At 44.8% G+C, this 22,634-nt stretch overlaps 1 protein-coding gene across 9 annotated transcripts in view; it reads left to right on the forward strand.

Annotated features, from left to right (window-relative positions):
* Window positions 1–22,634, forward strand: part of TSNARE1 (t-SNARE domain containing 1) — a 695,137-nt gene that overhangs the window by 73,899 nt on the left and 598,604 nt on the right. For 8 of the 9 annotated variants that reach the window (XM_074943772.1, XM_074943770.1, XM_074943767.1 and 5 more), the window contains exon 2: window positions 6,727–6,799. The gene's annotated coding sequence lies outside the window, so the exon portion shown is untranslated. Of the gene's footprint in view, window positions 1–2,601; window positions 2,700–6,726; window positions 6,800–22,634 lie in introns of those variants that run through there. The other variant, XM_074943764.1, reaches the window with a different exon arrangement.

The raw sequence follows: 22,634 nt of genomic DNA on the forward strand, positions 1-22,634 counted from the left end.
TTCAAACATTCAAAAAATTTGCATACATGGCTGATGAATGCACCAATGCAAATGGTCATCAAGTATTAAGTCATTGTGTATGTTATCTTGATGTCAGTGGTAGGCCAGTACATGCATTTCTAGATGTTCAAGTGATAGAAGACTGATTGGCTGCATCTGTGACAACCCACATCTTAGAAGAGTTAAATGCTTGTCAGTTGGACCCCTGACAGATGGCTGCTTGTGCATTTGATGGAGCTGCAAACTTCTCTGGAAGACATGGTGGAGCACAAGCTTTGCTCAGAGAAAAATATAAGCCTAGTCTCTCCTATACACACTGCAGAGGCCATCTACTCCAACTAGCGTTAGTATGAGCTGCAGACTCTTCAAAAGACATTAAAAAAGCTATAAATTTAATGTATTCATTATATTCTTCTTTCAGCGAGATTCCAGAAGACTGAATATCTTGGAAAATATAGAAGATACACTGGGACTGCAGTTCAAATTAGTCCAACCTGGGAAAATCCTCTGGCTTTCTCATGAGTGATCCTTGGCTGTTGCCTTAAAATTACTCCAGCCATTATTACTGGCTTTGGAAAGTATCTACCAAGATGGGATGGATTTAAGTAGTGAGGCTGGTGGATTACTTTTGCTACTACATTCAGAGAAGACTATTGCCATTCTCTCTCTTGTAAGTCTACTGTTGAAACCACTTGGGTCATTAAACAATGCCATCCAGGCATCTGCTACAACAGTAGTAGATCTTTGTCCAGCAATAGAAGCTACATTTGGATCAATCAAAGAGCTATCTATTGAAAAAGTACTGGAAGAAGGAAAGACTTCAGTCCGGAAGTTGACTAATGAAGGCATTTATACTGAATCCTTAAGTGAAGAGGACAAGAAATGTTTGTTAAGACAACTGAAAAAGTACACAGACTTGATTCTTAAAAATCTACAACAGCGACTTCTAGATTCTACTCAACCTCTACATAGCTTTTACAGATCCCTGTCTTTTGTGGGGAGGGATAGCTCAGTGGTTTGAGCATTGGCCTGCTAAACCCAGGGTTGTGAGTTCAATCCTTGAGGGGGCCATTTGGGATCTGGGGCAAAAATTGGGGATTGGTCCTGCTTTGAGCAGGGGGTTGGACTAGATGACCTCCTGAGGTCCCTTCCAATCCTGATATTCTATGATTCTGTAAAACACCGACAGTTGAGTGGAGTGAGGCACTTCCAGCAATGGGGCTGCCATGTGCTCAGGACAGAATAGAGAATTTGAACACAGAGTGGAATATCATACGACGAATGAATGAAGATTTGACTTCAGGTTCTTTTTTATCATCACTAGTGGCTCGACCCGATCTTTATGCTCTGTTTCCTGGGCTGAAAGAAGTAGGAATTCATCTCTTGCTACTCCCAGTCACAACAGCTACAGTTGAGTGTTCTTTTTCATCACTGAGTAGAATTTGTGTTTTGAAAGAAGTCTCCTTCTGCCTGATCATGTGAATGAACTAATGAGCATATCAATTCAAGGAATGGAAGTACCGGACGCACGAGAAGCCACCAAAGATGAATGCATGGCATTCAAGAAGTTCATTAACAGAGTTGTGCAAAATTATAACAAGAAACCAAGAAGGATGTAGATGATGTGCTCCATAGAAGGCTTGAGTAGCCAACTTTAATTTGCGTGATGATTTTAAAATCTAATAAAATGGTCATGAAACATTTTTCAGTTTTTTACTATGGTGCCATACAGCCCACCTTCACCCTCATGGTCTCACCCCTCTTCCCCTCCCCCCCCCCCCATAAATTTGAACACCAGCACCTAATTTCAATTCCTGAGGAAAACACTGGTAGGAGGTATAAATAGTTTCTGAACAAGTGATTCACAGCTGGAGATTGAGTGTCTTGAAGTTAAGTGCCATGAGCCAGCATGTGCCCTGACTCTTGCTCCCACAGTGCTAGTGATGTCTGCTGGAGTTGCAGAGGGTGAAAGGGTAGGCATAGTCTGGCCAATTGCATGCAGTGGTGGTGTTCTGTTCTTGGAGATAAGTGTTACAACCTGGCCCTGCGCCCCAGTGTATGGTCACTACACCATTGGATCCCACATGCTTCCAAGCCACCTGGGTCTGGGCAGTCTAGTCACTTCATCTAACTCTGGGACCCTAGGCTCAAACTGTGTTTGTGGCTGGTAGAGCCAGGGAGCTAACACTCATCAGGCACAGGCAAGCCTTCCTCACAGTCAGGGCAGGTGGTAGCGAGGTGCCTTATTACCCTGGGTAGCCCTTGGAAACGTCATATCTGGGTTCAAGTCCCTGCTTTTGCACAGACTTCCTGGGAGACCTTGGGCAAGACACTTAGCCTCTTTGTGCCCCAGTTCTTCAACTATAACATGGGGATAATAACACTGCCCTGCCTCAAAGGGGTCTTGTGAGGATAAATACGTTAAAGACTGTGAGGTGCTCAGATGATCCTGTTATGGGGGCCAGATAAGTACCTGTGGTAGGCAGTGGAAATTCAAATAGATTTTTAAAATTCCTCTCTTTAGTAATCGAAGGTGGTGTTATTGACACAGGTAAAAGTCGCTATATTTTACATCTGGTTTATCTTGGCAGTGTGTCTGTGTGTGCCCCAGAGGCAACTTACGTGTGAGGAGGGTTGCTGTATTTCTGCCAGGCATGGCTCGTGTGGCAAGTCAGGAGAATTCCAGTAGAACTCACCAGGTAATATTCTAGACGGCAGCCTTGTTGAACATGGTCTGACTAATCAAGGAGGAAGCTGTGTCCCCCTTGTGTGACTTCTCTATTAGTATTGTGTTTCTGTGAGTCTGAATGGCATTTTCATTTATAAGGGAGGGGATAAAGGAAAGCTGCCCACTTCCTGGGGGTCAAGCACATAACTCAGCAGGAGAACTGCTCATAAAACTGCATCATCATTACCAAGCCCTTGAGGATTTTTGCACCAGTGACTTCAGTGTGGCCTGATCTCTGAAATCCATCAGCTACTTTTGTTTTTCTGAATGCAGTCACAATTCCTCTACCAACAGAGATTGATATCCTGTCTCCTCCAGTGACTGGAAGCTTCAGGTGAAGCCCAGACTCATAATACTCCTCTGCTAACTGGGTGAATATACCTTGGGTTCCGAACATGGATGATTTCTTTCTGGCCCTCAGCTGGTGAGCCACGTAGACCCTGAAGCATGAGGATTGACTCTCTTTCTCGTTGCCGTCCCAGCATGTGTCACTGCGGATAGGCGCAGATTCTCCGCCGGTGGAAGTTCATCATAGTTCTGTTGTCGTCAGTAGAGCTGTTCTGCTGTAATCCAGCAGAGGATTCCGTCTGCTGTTCTTAAAGTGTTTTGTCCTTTTTGTGACTCTCAGTAAGATGCCTCCATCGCATCCTGCCCTAACAAGTTCTCTGAGCCTGACTTTTCAGAGCTGATGAGCATCCACAGCCCTTACTATTGTCAGCTGGGATTGTGGGTGCTCAGCACCTTTGAAAATCAGACCTGTCCCTTTTAAAAAATGTATTTACTTCTATCCTATTAGGGTCCCAGGGTGATCTCTCCTTTCAAGGACTCTGTATAAATCACTCTGCTTGGGAATTACCAACATCCTGTATTTCATTAATTAAACTGCACTTGCAATTTCTACCCTCTCGGCCGCCGCCGCCCCCCCCTTCCCTTTCATGTCTGACCCTCTTACTAGGCTGAGCTCTTAAGGCTTCTGTTGTATAATATACTAGCTCTTATCCTATTCTCCTCACTGTCTATGTGGGCATCTTCCAGTTGCACATTAAGCAGTGTGACTAACATCTGTTGTGGGTGGCTCGTTCTCTCTCTCATCTTTTCATGAAGGGGAGAGTTGTGTGTGCAGGGGAGTGTTTTGTTTGGGTTAGTTGGGTTTTTCATTTTAAATGTATCTGCTCTCATGTGTGTTAGAGAAGGCAGGTTGGTGAAGCGTGCCTTGGAGAAGAAGGTGGGGACATTTGTCTGGGTCTCTTTTCTCGTGAGTTTGTTCCATAGTCTTGAACCAGTCCCTGAGAAAATACTGTCTCCTGCACAGATGAGCTTTACTCTTATGTTGGAAAGTTCCATTGTCTGAGGAGCAAAGTTTTTGCCTGTGGTTTTTACCCTGGAGCTTCAGATAATCTTTTAGGTATGCTGGGCCCACTGCATTGGTCCATTTTGAAGCTAAAGGACTGAGACCATGACTCACTGTTCTATGGGAAGCCAGTTTAGTGAGCGCAGGACAGGTATGGTGTACTCATGGCATCCAGTGTTGCTGAGCAGACATGCTGCAGTGTTCTGTACTAGTTGGAGTTTCCTGAGGGCTGATAACCACATGCCTAGGTTTGTAGCATTGCTGGAGTCCAGATGGGAGGTGACAAAAGTGTGTATAAGTGAGGCCAGGTCATCCTTTCCCAGGAGGAGGTGAAGTTTCCTAGCCAACGGGAGATGATAGAAAGCATGATTAGCAGATGCTGCTTTGAGAATGTCTAGTATCGGTGAAGGATTACAGGAGAACTCAGAAGTTATGGCCTGAATGGACCATTTGTGGATGTGTATCTTCAACCGAAGGAGACTACACAGTGGCCGCAAACTGTTCAAAATACTTTCCTTTGCCCACCAGTATCCCTTCTGTCTTGGTTGAATTCATCCTCAACAAGCTGTTTTTCATCATCCATGAGCTTATCTCATCCAACTGGGCCATGCTGGGAGTACTGGGGTTGTGTGTAGTGAGAAATAAACTGTGTCTCCCCTGCACATTCCTGGCAGCTGAGTCCATCTTGTCTGACTAGTTCTCCGACTGGCTGCATGTAGATGTGGAATAGGACCGGAGAAAGGATTGTGGTGTGGGTGCCGTTTCCCATCTTTACTCCTTAGGTACGTCCCGCCAGGAAGGACTCAAACCATGTTAGCACATTCCCATGTTACCCCTGCTACCACTGTAAGGCAAAACAGCAGTGTCTGGTGGACAACAGTGTTGACTGCAGCACATAGCTCCAGGGAGATGAGAATAGATGTCTGCCAGGATGAGGCCTTGGCTGTGCCAATCACGAGTGGCATCAGTTACTCATGACTAGGGCCCTACCAAATTTGTGGCCATGAAAAATGTGTCAGGAACCATGAAATCTGGTCTTTCGTGTGCTTTTACCCTATACTATCCAGATTTCATGGGGAAGACCAGCGTTTCTCAAACTGGGGGTCCCGACCCAAAAGGGAGTTGTGTGTGGGGGGGTCCACACAATGTTATTTTAGGGGTGTCATGGTATTGCCACCTTTACTTCTGTGCTGACTTCAGAGCTGGGCAGCCGGAGAGTGGGGGCTGTTGGCTGGGCGCCCGACTCTGAAGGCAGCTCCCCGCTAGCACCAGCGCAGAAGTAAGGGTGGCAATACCATACCATACCATGCCACCCTTACTTCTACACTGCTGCCTTCAGAGTTGGGCAGCCAGAGAGTGGCGGCTGCTGACTGAGGGCCCAGCTCTGCAGTCAGCAGTGCAGAAGTAAGGGTGGCAATACCATACCATGCCATCCTAACTTCTTCGCTGGTGCTAGCGGGGAGCTGCCTTCAGAGAGAGAGAGTGTGTGTGTGTGTGTGGGTGGGTGTTTGTGAGTTTATGTAAATATAAGCTAGTGTGGTATTGATTACTGTAAAATTTAAAATGGAAAGAGCATTGGACTTGGGGAGGTTGTTCAGTATATGGACCAGAATCACCAAAGATGTTGCAAAACACTAAGCTTTGGATTATGCTTTGGATTTGAATACTATTCATTATTAATCAAACATGGGAATTGGGATAGTTATCACGTAAAGACTTTTCATTTCTGATAACAGATTGATGGCTAACGGGCAAAGGCATTTATTAGTATTTTCCAATTAAATCCATGAAAAATAGTTCTTACAGCTATTGCAAGGTTCCATGGCATGTTAAGGACCCTCTGTTTACTGATGCAAAAGGCCATCTACTGTAGTCCATTTGCTTGAGGATAAAAGTGTTGGTAGCATGTAGCCGCAGCACGCTATTGGATCTCTCAGAAACTGGTCAGTATCTGGCTGATACGAGACCACAGGAGAATCTGGTGGGAGACCTTCCGAGTGGTTGATTAGATAGTGCCTTTCCTTCTCTGTCAGCACCCCACCAGCATTAGTGGTTTTGTGCTGCTGAAGGTTCCATTGTTTGGATGAGAGAGAACTGAAGTCCTGGTAAGGTGCCAAAAAACCTTGGCCAGTGCTTATAGCGGGAATCATCTGGGGCATGATCCAATGGGACTATTCACATGCTTAAAGCTACACAAGTTCTGAAGTGCTGCACCAGGGCCACCATGCTTGGTACCTGGCAAGATTGAGGCCCTAAAGAAACCAGGCCCTTCCTTAAAAGCGATTGGTGGCAGTCGAGAAATCACTTGAGTTTTGTCCCTCACCCCTCAATACATAAATACACCTGGTAATCTGGAAGATTTCTAAATCCCTTAACTCCTTCGTTTGTTTCCTTATCTTTAAAATGAGGATAACCCTCCATTATCTCAGAGAAGTTCTGATTAATGTGTGTAACGTGTGATGTAACCGATAAGTGTTGCTTGGTTTTGTGCTCAGTCGTGATCTGCAGCCCAAAGTACATGAGATGTTCCTGGAATCCAGAAGTCAGACATAGAGCAGCTGTGAAAGTATCTGTGTCTGAAAGAAGGGAACGTGGCATATTTCCCTCCACCCCAACACCACTCAGCAATCTCTGTCTTTCGTTCCAGGTTGCACAGGATTCTTGTCTGACGGGGAGAACAGAATAAAAGCAACTCTACAGGACCTTGTTTCCAATATAAGGTAAGGGGGAAAGGTCTTGTCTATGGTTGGCGAGGTTGGTGTGAGTTGGGAGGTGGTGGAAATCTTGGACACTGGGTGCACGGTCACAAACATCTTGCACATTTGGTCATAAAGGATGGGTTGGTTTTGGGTCTTCATCATGCATATTTAGAGGCACAGCACTCTCTCTTTGGCTCAGGGTTTGCACAATGGGGCTGTGGTCTGTTGAAATATTAGGCTCCGAAACAAGGTCTGTCCAGGCAGACGTTCTGTTCCCTGCAAGGCTCCCCACAGGCTCCAGGTAATGTTATTTTAAAGATGTTAAGCTGTGTCTAAACTAAGTGGCATTTCAAATCATGTTAGTTAACGTTATGAAAAAAACACCAGTTTACTCAGTCTGACCAGACTCTCAGCCATACTTGTCACCCTCCTACTCCTGCATTCTTGTTGTCCCTACCACCTGACATAGCCCACCCCACCCCACCCCACAGGTCACTAGCTAGCAGAAGTGGGTCAAATGCCGCACCCCTGCCTGCTGATCCTTGTGTGGGCTCTGCCTGTAGGACATGCATCTCATAGATCATGTCTTAGTCTGCCCCAGAGTGGAGATGAGTCTTGTTCAGAGTGCATTTTAGTCTTGTCCCAGAGGGTGTATTCTACAGGATGTGTTTCCATATGCATTTCCAAATGTTTTTTACACTAGCTGGCTGATTCCTTCTGTTGCATTTCATTGGTAATGTATGTCCATCGGCCAATGTTTTGAAATTTGGTTGCTTGAAGCTGAGCACCTAAAGTCAGCTGGAGCTATAGGTGCTCAGGAACTCTGAAAGTCAGGTCACTCAAATATAGACTTTGTGGGTGAACAATTAGGTTACCCCTGTGTGAAAAGTTTTGCCATTGGGCTTAAGTGTGTTGTGAAATGGAAACTTACGTGTAAAGTGCTCTAAGAGATGCCCTGATTTATGGTCTGTGGCTCTGCAGGTGTGTCGACTTGCACTTGCTAGGTCCATGCCACTCCAGTGTGTTCAAACCACTATCCTAATACTGGAAGACCGCGTGCTTGCTAAAGTTACCTCACTGGGCACTTGCCATCTGCTTCACCAGCACATTTCACAATGAATAACTCCATTCTTGGCTGAGGGAGCACAAGCAAAGATCCATTCAGTGTGTACATAACTTTTCCTATAATCGCTGCTTTGTTCTCCCTTGCTTCCAGAATTCCTACACTTCAAGTTGTAGGAGGCAGCCCTTGATTTACATAGCTGCCTTTTTCGTTAAGTAGCTTGGGCTAGTAACTAGCTAGTAACTGTGTGTTTCAGAGTTAGATCCCATAACTCCAGCATTGACAGGAGGGAGAGTAGGGTTTTGAATGGTTGTTTTTGCAGCCTGAATCCAGGCTTAACTTTAATGTAAATGATTTGTTCATTGTGTGACCTGAGAGTTTGTGACCCTTTAGCAATCACACTGCTCTGCAGCTCGTGGTTTGCCTTTCTTTGTTCCTTGGGAAGTGTGTGCAGGTTTGGGTTATTTTAGGGTTTGTTTTAGGACTCTTAGTCAGTTTGTCGGTGCCACTCTATTTTCTGCAACTTTACAGCAGGGACGTGGGAGCTGTAGACGGACTCCTGCTTTGATATCAGGAAAGTGGCTCTGTTCTGTATGAACGCGAATGGGCATGGAGACTTCAGCTCCCTGGTCTATCCAGGTTGGCGGGTCAGGGTAAGGGAAGCTTGCAATGTTGTTGCCCCTCCTCTGTGGATAGAGAATTTCACTCTCCATGGCTGTCCTCCTAGCACCAATTTTGCCTAAAAAACAAATGTAAAGATCTAGCGTTCTAAAGCCTCAGATCGCAGCCTGTCCTGGCAAGAGAGACTGTCAATGTACAGATCACTTTCCCTTTTGTTGTGTAACTAGCCACCCCTGAAAAACAAATTTCCCTGTGTGGGCTCTCCCACTGGGTTGGTAATTCTCCAGTTCTGACTTGAATTGGTACAAAATTTCCTTTGCAGGCTGAGGATTGAAAACTAGGTCATGCTGGAATGTGGCCTTGAGGAGTTGTAACTAACCCCTTTGCACTCGCTGTAGACAAGCACATTGTGTTTAACATTGCAGACTTTTAGCAGTCAAGGGAATTAACCATTGGAGCAGTTTATCTAGGGATGTGCTGGAGCCTCCATCGCTTGGAGTCATTAAATTAGTATGCTGCAACTTGACCAGACGTTACGGGCTTGATGCAAGAATCACTGGGTGAAATTCCCCGGTCTGCGTTATACAGGAGGTTGGACTAGGTGATCGTAATGGTCCCTTCTACCTTTAAATTCTGTGCATCATGTCAACTGGGATTGGGCCGTGGTTTACCTACACTCAGCTGATGTGATGTTAAATGTGACAGCCTGTCTGCACAGACTGCAGTTGTGTGTAATATCGTGTGCCCTGAGAGGGCTTGTTTACCCATCCTGTTTTGTGCCCATTTCTATGGTATCTGAGCACATTCTGATACTTGCTGCTCACACTGTGCCTGTCTGCTCTGGGCATTGCAGTGGAAGCCATGTTCAAGGTTCAACCACCCACTCAGTGGGTCAAGGACATGAGGAATGCATACAGGAACTTGTGGGAGGTTGTTCAGAGGTGGGAGGGGAGTTGCTCAAAGGCTGAGGGTGTTCTCATCCATGGCTTTGCCTCGGCCCAGGGCTCTGCAGGGGGCAGCAGCCTGGATTCAGCATGCCCCTCAGGAGCAGCATACCCCTATAGTTTGAGACTGTGTCTCGACAACCCCTGCTTGGATGTTTACCTGCTGAAAACACCCTTCAGAGCAAAACTGAAGATTCAAAATAGAAAGATGTCTCATGGTGCAGGGATTCTGAATATATCTAAATCTGAGTTGATGGTGTCCCTTTGAATCCTACCTAATTCAGCAGGGTTTAGGTCGCCATACTGGTAACCTTACCCAACCTGGGACTGACACAGAGTGACCTCTGATCAAGCCAGATGAGTGTCAGACTGCTTTGCAGTGGGATTTGTAGCTTTCTTCCACACAGCTGCATTGTGTGATGCTTACCCTGCTGATAGACTTCAGACTTGTTTTCTTTTTAACTTTGATACATTACCAAAGGAATGGTACAAGAACTAGGGATCACCCAATGAAATTAATAGGCAGCAGGTTTAAAACAAACAAAAGGAAGTATTTCTTCACACAACGCACAGTCAACCTGTGGAACTCATTGCCAGAGGATGTTGTGAAGGCCAAGACTATAACACGGTTCAAAAAAGAACTAGATAAATTCATGGAGGATAGGTCCATTAGCTATTAGCTGGGATGGGCAGGGATGGTGTCCCTAGCCTCTGTTTGCTAGAAGTTGGGAATGGGCGATGGGGATGGATCACTCAATGATTACCTGTTCTGTTCGTTCCCCCTAGGGCACCTGGCATTGGCCACTGTTGGAAGACAGGATACTGGGCTAGATGGACCTTTGGTCTGACCCAGTGTGGCCGTTCTTATGTTCTTTTGTAGGTTGTGTACTGGCTGCTCTTACCTCTTTTAGACTGAAGAATGCTGGCTCGGAGTTCATGTTTTACTGCAGCATGCTCAAAATATTGCCCTTTTCCAGAGCATGCTAAAGTAAATGAAAAATTTGAGACAACAGCCATGCTCTGCATCTGACCTCATTGCCATGTGTTTCATGTTAGTGCTTGTCATGGGGAGACATGTCATCTTTTTATCAAGATCCTCTGATCTTTTTTTCAGAGTAGCAGCCGTGTTAGTTTGTATCCGCAAAAAGAAAAGGAGTACTTGTGGCACCTTAGAGACTAACAAATGATCTTTGTGTGTGTTTGTGTATCGAGCCACTCACGTTCACTGCTAGTGAGGTAGTATCAGAATCTCTCTTTTATAGATAGGACAACTAAGGAATGGAAAGGTTTCTTGCGCCAAATCATACAGCAGCTCTGTCGCAGAACTCAAATTTCCTGACTCGCAGTTTTAACCACCAGATCTTTCCTCTGTCACCACTGCTACATCCTCAGAGCTGGCCAGTATATTCCCACTCTTCGTGGGACTAGTTCCCTAGACAGTATTTCAAAAGCACTGTAGGATCTTTGGGTGCATGTTGGCGCTGGCCGATATTGCGTTCTTTACAATATTCCTTGGAATATTTTTAATTAAAAATGTGATGCCACCAAATGGCCGAATTGTGTGTTGCTGGGTTCCCTCTTCTGCACCTAGTTCCTACGATGTGCTTCCCTGTGTTTTAAACATGCATAATTGCAGTTAAATAAAATAATCACCATCCCCCTGGGAATAAGTGTGGGACCATTCCTAACAAAAATGTCTGAAGAGCGAACAAAATGGACTTGAATGTCCAGTTTGGTAGGACTTCTCTTCACTGTTCTAATTCTCTCTGGCCTTTAAGGAGATGCTGCCATAAGCTGTCTAAATTGTATCTCTTTTTAAAATATTTTCTCTCTTAATTCTTTGAAATAACGATCTGGAAGCTGGAAAATGCCACGTCGTTCTGCACCAGCTTGAATGTCTCGCTTTTTCCTTTGGGTAACTTTATTTTAGACTTCCCGCTGTTTCTGGCAGAGCTCAAAATTATTGTGGCTTAAAAACGTCCTTGTTTGAGTATAAGCTTTGATGGCTCCGCTCTGGGAAGTAGTGTAACTGCTGTTGCAGCAGCCGCAGAGGGTGCAGGAGAGCACAGAGGTGCCTGCCTCAGTGTGCTGAATGAGATTGTCTCTCCAACATTGGAGGTAAAATGTAAAGGAGCTGGTCATCCTGTTCTCTGGTGTGATTCGTTGGTCTGTAGCTAACACCAACTAGTATCCCATCTTGTGCTTTGTCTGCTAGGAGATCGATCCATGAAGCATTCAAGATAATTTTCTGCTGTCTTATTAGTGACTCGGAAACAGGTAATGCCATATTTGACATAGAGTGCCACTCCCCCTTCCCTTTTGCCCACTCAGTCCTTCCTAAATAGGTTATAACCATTGATTGTAACATTCCATTCATGCACATCATCCCACCACATTCCAGTAATACCAACTAGATTGAATTTATGCTCATAAATGATTAATTCCAGTTCCTCTTGTTTATTACCCAGGCTCCTAGCAGTGATGTATAGGCAATTAAAGAATTACTTCTCTTTCTGACTTTTGGTTTGTTGGTTAGTTTTTTTTCTCAACATCTTGATTTTGTTGTGTAATAAATAAGTTCTCATATGTTCCCTCTTTTTACCCTCCGCTTTTGTTATTAGTTTAACGCCCTCCTGATTGCTCTAGGCCGCCTGCCCTCCAGGAGATTGCCTCCCCCTCAGTAGAAGGGGAACCACTCCAAACTGTACAGCCCTGATAGAAGGTAGACCAGTGTTTCACAGAACCCACACCCTCTGCCCTACACCACTTACCTAGCCAGCGGTTCGCTTCCAGAAGCTTCTCTCTCCCTTCGCTCGTTGGACAGGAAGGATCTCAGAGAAGATTGCTTGGACATTCTTCTTCTTCAGTACGCTTCTGAGTTCCCTGAAGTCATCTATTAGCTTTGAGAGACACTTCTCATGTTATATATCCCTGTCTGTGGGAAAAGAGGGGTGCTGAGGGAAGGGCGAATTTGTTTTGATGAATGGCAAGGGGCATACAGGACAATGGAAAGCTGTGATCGCTAAGGGCAAACCTTGGATATCGTTTTCTAAAAGATCTAGTCAAACTCACCCAAAAGTTGTGGACTCAATGCTGGAGTCACTGAATGAAGTGCTATGGCCCGTGCTACGCAGGTGGTTGGACCAGATTGTAGTGATATCTTGTGGCCTTGAAAACATCTGAGGCTGTGAAAACATGTCTCCTCCCCAGCCTTCTCCTGCTGTGCCGTGGTCGGCTACTCCAGTGCGGACTTGCTGTGGCATCTGTGCTTGGTAGGCACAGGACCCTTTCCTCCATTTCCCCACCCCTCCCCTGCCTTCTCCAAGTCTGGATACTTGGGATTAAGGGGGAGGAATTAGCCCCATGTAAATTGCTTTTTAATGTGTCTGTATTTTTGGGTGTTGGAACTGGACTAAATATTCAGGGTTTAAAAATAAAATAAAATTAAAAAATCCAGGTTTTTCCATTGCCTGGTGTGGAATCCTCTCTTCTGGGTCTTAAAGCCACAGTCGATGTATGGTGACCTAAGTCATAATTTCCTCCATGGTGGGAATTACCATGTGAAATTCTCTGGCCTGTGGTTCGCAGGAGGAGGGCAGACTGGATAATCTTAATGCTGCCTTAAAATCTATTTGAATCTTCTTGTGAGTTGCACAAGAGCCTGGCATGTGGCAGGAGAGATGTTATTAGCAGTGCTGTCTGGAGCAGACAGTTCTCAGCATAGATGAGCATATTTTGTTCTGTCTGCATGGCCAGGCTTAGTTTTTCCTCCTCCATAATCTTTGGCTATCATGTGTTTTGGAGGCTTCCCTTCGACAAGGGCAGGTCTCTGAGCAAGCTTCGGAGGGCAGCCAGCATATTCCTATGGTGCATCAAACTCTTGTGAGGATTTTTTTAAGAGAGACTGATCCTTCAGACACTCCTGTTAATGCAGTGTGGAAAGGAGAGGCTTTGGGTTGCTTTTACTTTTTAAGGATGTGAACGGCTGAATTGATTAGTAGCTGAATGGGTAGCAGCCCTTGAACCTGATTGCCTGCAAAGCTGGGATCACTACAGAAACGAAATGAGAATCCCCCTTCTCTTTTTGAGTTTTCTGTCCTAAAGGAGAGAAATTGGGGTGAGATAGTGATGTAGTCAGGGTGTTGAGTTGTGGATCACATGGTTGCATATCTCAGTGCAGTTCTAGAATAGAATTTAATGGTGGCTGCAGATCACAGCAGAGGAGCCAAAGGATCGTAAGATATATTTGAGGGTTCCACACCAATGGTAACCAGAACCCAAAGGATATTTCCCATCTAACAAGACAGGAAAGCTGTGGTGTAATACGAGAGATTCTAATCACATCTTAAAAGAAGGTAAATCCAACCTTTCCTTTAGTAATCGGTCATTTTTTTTTTAATTTCAAAATTTCAATGCAAATTGAGAAGTTTTGATGGAATTTTCCTCATTTCCCCTTCCACCTTTCAACCGGCTCCATTCTGTCGTGAGAAAATAGCTTTAAAAAAGTGAGGTGACTTATACAAGGAAAAGGCTGAGTGATTAAGCAGTAGCTGTTAGCGAGAGGCACAAGCACCATTTGCAGCGAGTAGTAGTGAATCAGTGAGTGACGGTTATTTCTCAGAGGGGTGTTGCAAATTCACCTTCATGACAGCTGCTATTTGTATTTGCTCATAACTGCCCCAGCTCCTGCTTTGGGATTAAAACTATCCAGGGTGGAAGTGAGTTCTTTAGGAAATTGGGCAACATTCATGAACTGTTCGAATTAGGAAGAAATTTACTTTGCCCATTTGTTATTTGTGTACAAACCATTTGATAGTCCGCTTCCGACCCCTGCCCCAAATGGGCTGAGGTTTAAAATTATTATTTTTTCTGTTGTGGTTGCAACCAGATGTCACAAATGGGATCTGGGCACCTTTGTATTAGGCATTTTATGAACACAGAATAAACTTCACATGTGACTAGTTTTCAATGAGGAGGAGTTGCTTGATAAGTTATAACCTGGGGCAGGGGGAGGGTGAAAATAATTGTAAAAGCCTGATAGGCAACAACTTAAGTAAAAAGCTTATGGCATTAAAGAATCGTGTTCTTTCCACCATTTAGAACAAACCTGTTGTCAAGCTCTAGGCATTTTTACCATAAAAACAGCATTGTGCATCAGCCACAGCTAAGTTAACAAAGGTGAACAAAAAACCTCCCTTGCCAAACAAGAATCTGCAGCTGCAGGCCTTGTTTATGGAGAGGATTGAATTTAAAAATCTTCTGGGATGTGTCAAACAACCCCAGAGTGCCAGCTAGGGAAGGGGGGATTGTTTTTATTCTATTTCTGCCTCTTAAACTAAAACAGGGAGTGTGCGAATATGTATGTATAATAAAAATGGTAATGCAGCATTGACGCTGAACATTTGCATATCACACAAAATAGTCAGGAAAAACTTAATTTGAGGTTCCAGTCGCCAGTCTTACCTGGCTATGTGAACATAAGTAATAATATAGACTCCTGGTGAGACCATTAAATTCCTGATCCTGCAAGGCGCTAACTGTCCTCGGCTCCCACTGAAACCAGTCCTGCTTGAGGACGTGCAGCGCCTCACAGGATCAGCCACTCGGTTTTGGGGAGTCTAACTTGAGATAACAGATCTCATTTTCCATAGCTCCCTTTGACTGCAGGAGGAGCTCTGAGTGCCCAGCACCTCTGCAAAGCAGACACCAGCTGTCTCAAGTTGGGCACCGAAAAGTAATAGCCCTAATTATCTAACTTAATATGAGCTATGTGCAGAGCAGCCTTGTGTAGGAACCTTTTCATTTCCTGGATCGGTGCTCAAGCTTGCTTCCTTATTAATGCACTCGTTGCATTTAATATATATGCTGCTGTTGAAGGCTCCAGGCCTGCAGTCTGCTGCATGGTGGGACCCCATTGCCTTGACTGGGACTTCACCCAGTGGTGTGTGGAGTGGCTTGCGGAGCTGGGGCCACATGTATTGTGACTGTTCACTCTAGGTTCTGATAAGGAAGGAGACATTTTTGAGCCTGAACTGTATGGCAGTCCTTGTACTTCTTAAAAAAATATTCTGCTGGTAAAGGTCATCATAAGGTGACAGAAAAATATCTCTCCCCCTCTGAACTTCCCCCAGTAAAGGCACTGTGTGCAAGGGAAGGAGCCATGGAACAGGACTTTCCCCAGTTGACCCTGAGAATCTCCATCCACTCATCCAGTAGTGACCATGTTTCTGTCCCATCACAGTGTCCCACAACGGTTGGTCCAGGAGCTTCTCCTCTACAGTGCATGTTTCCTGGAACAGCCTTTCTGTATCTCCCTGCCTCACTGGCTCCGCATCTTTTTTCAAATATCATCTGAAAGTGTCTCTCTTCTCCTCTGCCCTTGCCTCCATAAATAATAGCAGAGGGAAGAGGGAAATTAACTTGGAGAAGCTTTTTGATAGTTTGTATGTCAGACGCTATATAAACTAGTTATATTGGATTGCATTGCTCTCCACTTCAGTGCAGCCATTGATTGCTCACTGGCTCTTGGCCCATTAGTGCTGTTAGGTATTTCGCTTTCCTTCAGCCAGCGCTTTTTCTTTTCTTCCTAGTTAATGAAACCTGAGGAGCGCTGCACTCAAACCCCGTCTTCAGCCAGTTCTCTTCTCCCTGATCCTCTCTCTGTCTCCGGAGAAGCTTTCGTCTCTTATTCTTGCCACCTCCTGGTCGACATGTCAGATAATTCGCAGAGTAGTTCGATTGTCCTGCTGGTTGGCAAAGGTCATTGCTCGTTGAAAGCTTTGGTTCTAGGACCGTTGTTTGTTATGTGTGTTACAGTAGATGGAACAAAACATGTAGGGACTGGCCAAAGGATGACAAAGAGGGGAGGTCATGGTGGGGGAGCAAATAATTCAAAGGATGCAAAGGCCCAGGTTTGAGAGGAATCCATTCGGGTGGGATAGGAGAGAGGGTTATAGCAAGGAGAAATGGGATAAAACTGAGCAAAAGAATAATTAAGGCTGAATATCAGGAAAGCCTACTTAAGAGAAATGGCTGTTAGACTGGAGAAGTTTCCTAAAGAACATGATGGAAGCACCATTGCTTTGATAGTATACGACTAGCTTGGACAAAATATTAGAAAACACAAGCAGAACAGTGTGGTACTGACAGGGGTAGGTGGATGAACTGATCTGATTGTTCTCCTCCTCCCCCATCTCTTAATTTCTTTGATTAGAGGTGCCAATGTAGCTCAGTGCCATATACGCCCACTGTCATTGTGTATATAATGCCGAAGGAAAATAATGCTTGGCTTGCTACAGAGCTGATTGCTGTAGATGTGCCCATCAGTAACAAAGGCAAAATGCCAGCCTTGAAAAGTTTATAAACTAAATTAGGCAGATCATGACCTGGGATGAAAGAGGAGGGGAAACAACCAAAAACAAGGGGAAGGGGAGAGCAATTTGTAGGGTAGACAGTTATTTATAAGGAAATCAGGTCATTTAGTTTGTTGTCTAATTATAATGGAAGGATAGGAGAGAAAGTTAGATTGTGATCAGAGGAGTTGGCTCATGAAATTGAGGGGATAAACAATTCTCTCCCTAAAAAATTGAGCACATTTTGGAATTGTTTTGCAGCGTGGAACTGCTCCTTAACAGTTAGAGGACCAGAGATGGGTAAAGCTTCTATTTGTTCATAATTAATCTTGAAGGCTGAATGGCTTTCCAAATCTGTCACACAGTTAAATCAAATTTGGAAATGCTATTATCGGGTTTAAGTGTCAAATGGTTTCACCTGAGTATTGTTCTGTGTTCTTTGCCACAAACATTGATCTCTGTTTAGCTCTTTACTTTTATTATAAACTGAACAGGAATTCTTTCTTGTACCTGCTCCTGCTTTTGTCGAAAGAATTAAAAATACACCCAACACAGCTCTGTTTTATTTTTATCTGGAGCCTGGAATAACAAGTGGTCTTGCTGGCCAGAAGAGAGTTGCATGGGCAGAAACTTACGTTGGAGTGGAAGCATGCATATTATTTTGCCTGGTTCTAGCCAGTAGAGTTCCTCATTTCCCTGAGCACAACAAATTTGTTGAAATTACAACACCTGTGAAAACCTGACCACACCCGAGATAGTGTAGCTTTGTATCTGTTTTTCTTGTGTGATCATTAATGTGACTTGTAACTTTGTTCCCATTTCTAGCTGTAGAAATATTTTGCTTTGGATTTAAAAAGTAAACACGAAAACACTAAATTGATGGGTTTCTTCTGTTTGATGTAAGGCTGACAAAAACAGATCCATTTGTTTTTAAAACCTCTAGAGACAAAATAAGTCTTAAAGCTATGAGGAGGAGGGGAGAATACGGTTTTTAGATACTTCATAGTTTTGCTGGTTGGTGCTATTGGCTCATTCCTGACTAAAGCCAGGCCTGTTCGTTTCTCGTCCCCTGTTGTCTCATTTCGTCTCATCCACTACAACTGCAGTATGCAAATAGTTGAGTAAGGGAAGGATGATTTGCACTCCCACCACACAATAATGAGTTATTCATAGTTAGCAATGGATGAAATGCCGGGTAAAGGAGGAGGAATGGAGATGATGAGAGAGAGGTGATAAAGAGACATTTGACTTCCGAGACAACACATGAAGCAATACGATTTCACAGATCCAACATAGGTCAGGACTGTTCTAGACCCAGCCGCAGTTAGTGGGTTTTGTTACAGTTTCCAAAGTAATATCTCTCTCCAAACATATGAGACATTGGCCAGCATCCTAGATGCCTCACAATTAGGGTTCAGACCAGGGTTCTGAACAGAGATGGCTCTAGTGGCTCTAAAACAATGACGTCTTTGTGGTCATGAACACAGATAACTCCAAGCTTATACTGCTGGGCTTCTCTGCAGCCTCTGACACAGTGGACCACAGTGTATCACGAACACACTTACATGACACAGCAGGAGTAGAAGGCCCAGCAGTACAGTGGCACTCATTGATTTTTGGCACAACTCTTGAGTGGTGATGGGTAACTGCCCTTCCTCTCCAGTGGTGCTCCCCTGCTGGGATCCTTCCTACCCCCACTTCGCTTTAATATCAACATAAGACCACTATCAGAGGGGTAGCTGTGTTAGTCTGGATCCACAAAAACAACGAGGAGTCCGGTGGCACCTTAAAGACTAACAGATTTATTTGGGCATAAGCTTTTGTGGGTAAAAAACCCACATCTTCAGGTGCATGGAGTGAAAATTACAGATGCAGACATGAATATATTGACACACAGAGAAGGGAGTTACCTCACAAGTGGGGAACCAGTGTTGACCGAGCCAATTCAATCAGGGTGGATATGGTCCACTCCCAATAATTGGTGAGGAGGTGTCAGTACCAAGGGAGGGAAAGACCCCTGGGGGAGAGAGTGAGATCCTCTGGGCTCAGCTGCCAGCAGGATGCTGATGACATTCACTGTCTACCTCAATTGATGCAACCACCACCACGACTAGAACATCAGAATGCTTACAGGATGACGAGCCGCTGGTGCAAGAGGAACCCAGGCATGACTGGTTGGAAAGGGGAAATACATTGATGAGTAGGCCATCTCCACCTCCCATCGAAGGCTCACATCCCGCATTCGTCAAAGTGGTCAAAGCCTTGGGGTCCTGCCAGATCATAAGAACATAAGAACGGCCATACTGGGTCAGACCAAAGGTCCATCTAGCTCAGTATCCTGTCTTCTGACAGTGGCCAGTGCCAGGTGCCCCACAGGGAATGAACAGGTAATCATCAAGTGATCCATCCCCTGTTGCTCATTCCCAGCTTCTGGCAAACAGAGGCTAGGGACCCTGACTAAGCTTGGATGACAAGGTAGCATCTGTTTCCCAAAATGCCCTTTTACCTCCAGCGTGCTAGGAAACTCCCAGATGAAGACCTGCCCACAGTGATCCTGGCATTCGTCACCTACAGGCTGAATTACTGTAACTTGTCTCTGAGGCTGAATGTGTTCACAGGCTCCAGATGGTACAGAATGTGGCTTCCCGCCTTCTCCTTGGCTCAGGCTGCCATGAGCATACCTGGCTCATGCTCAGATCCCTCCACTGCCTCCCAATCAGCTTCCGATGCTGGTTTAAGGGTGGTTTAAGGTCCTAATCTTCGGGGCAATTAATGGATCAAGCCCCAACTAAATCAAAGATTGAATTTTGATCTATGAACTACAGTGACAGCTGTGCTCCTTTGGGGCGGTGCAGATCACTAAGCCCCGCATGAAGCATGTGAGAGCTGAGCAGAGTATTCTCGGTCATGGGAATCCAGCTATGGAACAGTCTTCTAGAGGAGATCAGGAGAACCCAGAGTCTGGCCAGCCATAGGGAACATTGCAAGCCCTTCCTCTTTAAGAAATCCTTTCCACCATAAATGATGCACAAACCATGAACACCCCCTACCATTCCCCCCAGCTCCCTACCCTGAACAGAGTTTTGACACCAAAAAAGGAGACGTGCCAGAGACGCAGAAGCGGCTAGGGACTTTGCTATTGGTTTTATGTGGTAGGTGCTCAAATGCCATGGTGATAGATGGCAATATAGAACCCTACACAGATAAATAAGATAGTTATTGGACTATGCCAGGTCCAGCAGGTAGGAATGAGCCACCCCACCCTCCTGCCCCTGCATTTGTCCTGCAAAACTCATCTTGGGATCCAAGAGTTAAATAGGGGTCTTCAAAGGGCGTGTCTTCACCACAGAGTTAGCTGTTGCCCCTAACGCAAGTTCCATCCACACACAAAACCCTTTAACTTGAGTGTGTGGCGGTGCTTGAACTCAAGCTGGCCGATCCGCCGGGGTATAGGCTCTAGTTCGAATTAGCACAACTCCTCAGCTGCTAACACAACCACTCTGTGTAACTTCAGTGGGATTGCGCAGTGCAACTGCTCTCACTTGAGCTTGGCCTAACTCGAGTTAATTTGACTGTCGATGATTTGTGAGCTCTGCGATGAAGATGTAGCCCAAGGATTTTGGTAAGACAGATTTTCCTGTCAGATACACCCATACAATCCTATTGTCTTCAAATTCTGTCACCAGTTACATGTTTGCAAAGCATATTGTTTTCGGGTGTAACAGTGGGCAGAATTACCACTTGAATTTATTTAAGAATTCAGCTGCTGATACTGGAGGCAGAATAGAATCCAATTCACTCTCCCATTGCTGTCTTGAAGTCTACAAATGAGCCCCCTCTCACAGAGCATTATAACTGCTGGTCCATCGTGCTGCAGTTGGAAGTGTTGTCCTTACCTCTGAGCAGAAAGCCTTCTGAGTCGAGCCTTCTGCTTTCTGTTATGGGAGATGTGTTCCCGTTCACCCAGCTTTTTGGTTTGCCTCATGGCCATAAAGCTATTGCTTGTCGACTCAGGGTTCCTTTCTAAATGTTTTCCTGCAAAATAGCTCCCTGCCCTATATGTAAATGTAACGATTCTGTTAGCATAGTCTGAAGATGCATATTAAACCAAACAGCCCTAATCCGTTTTTAAACATCATAGTTCATTACCAAGTCTATCCTTGCTGTGAGAGAATGCAGCCCTTAGCTGGTAGTGGATTAGGGTAGCTGCTCTGCATAAATACACTGGGTGAAATTTGAAATTTAATTAACCCCTTAGCTGCTGGACATCAATGGCACCTCCCCTGCCACTGTGTTCCATTGACTTGATCGCACATTCAGTGATTGTTAAGACATACCTGCAACTTGTAGCAGCTGTGGTGCGGCCTGGTCATATCTGGCACCCGTTCTCCCTTTTCCAGCTGTAGAGGAACCTCAGTCTGAGTGGGGGTTGGGGAACTGTGATGTAGCAGGCTGCTGATCCTTCAGGTGGCAGTTCTGCAGCTTAGAGTGCAGAGGACAGAAGAGAGGAAAACATTCTGTGTGCCGAGGGAGATGTTGTGCGCTAGTTAAATAGTTGAAGATGCGTGCCTCAATTCTCCACCTGGTTTAAACTGATTGCTTGCTTGAGTCAGGAATGTCTGCCTCCTACACTTCTCGCCAGACACTGACTAGGTGCGTGATGTTGTTTCTTTTCCCTTCCGTTCCACTCACATATCACGACTTGGCCACTGTCAGAGTGTAAACAAATATTATAGCAATTACATAAAGAAAAACTCTTCTTAAAGAATGTTATTAAGCATTCAAAATCCAGCACTCAGAAGTTAGGAAATACCACTGAGTTGGTAAGTTTCCTGATGGTGGTGTATCTTAAAATGCTGCTGCAGTTAGGATGTAATCTAAATTATGTCAAGGGAGCCTAGAACATACGTTTGTATAAAACTGTATGAACACGTGAACTGGAGCTAGCATTGAAATACAGAGTTTGGGGGTGGTTTTGTGTTTCAGATCCACAAGCGAGTTCCCAAGGACAGCCCTCTGGTAAGAAGCTCTGCTCTCTGTGTCAGACAACATTGATGTGATGGGATTTTTTGCCTGTTCTTAGACCCTGCTTAGAGGCTCCAGGCTTCTTTTCAGCCTCTGGCTAGTAGATGTCATTTCATAGAACCACAGAAATGGAGGCCCTCTTAGGGACCTCAAGAGACCTGCACTGAGACAGGACCAAGTAAACTTAGACCATCCATGATGGGTGTTTGTCTAAAACCTGTTCTTAAAACCCCGCAATGTTAGAGATTTCACTACCTCCTTAGCTAACCTGTTCCAGTAAGTAACTATCCTTATAGTTAGAAAGTTTTCCCTAATATCAAATCTAAATCTCCCTTGCTGCAGATTAAGGTGATTACTCCTTGTCCTGCCTTCAGCGGACAATGGAGAACAATTGATTGCCATCCACTTTATAACAGCCCTTAACGTATTTGAAGACTGTTCAGAGATTCCGAGATTCCAAGGCAAGACGGAAGCATTGTGATAATCTAGGCCGGACGTCTGTATAACTCAGGCAACAGAACTTAGGCAAAACGATTCCTAGAGCATATCAAACATCCAAGCTTGATTTAAAAATTGCCCATGATGTAGAATTTACCGTGACCCTGGGTAAATTATTCTAGTGGTTAATTACCCTCACCGTTAAAAATGTACAGCTTATTTCCAATCTGAATTTCTCCATCTTCAGCTTCTAGCCAGTGGATCATGTTACACCTTTCTCTACTAGACTGAAGAGTCCATTCTTAAATATTTGCTCCCCATGTGGGTACTTATGGATTCTAAGTACTTCTTCACACAACACACAGTCAACCTGTGGAACTCATTGCCAGGGGATGTTATGAAGGCCAAAACTA

Source organism: Natator depressus, chromosome 2 (genome assembly GCF_965152275.1).
Source record: "Natator depressus isolate rNatDep1 chromosome 2, rNatDep2.hap1, whole genome shotgun sequence".
Taxonomy (NCBI): Eukaryota; Metazoa; Chordata; order Testudines; family Cheloniidae; genus Natator; species Natator depressus.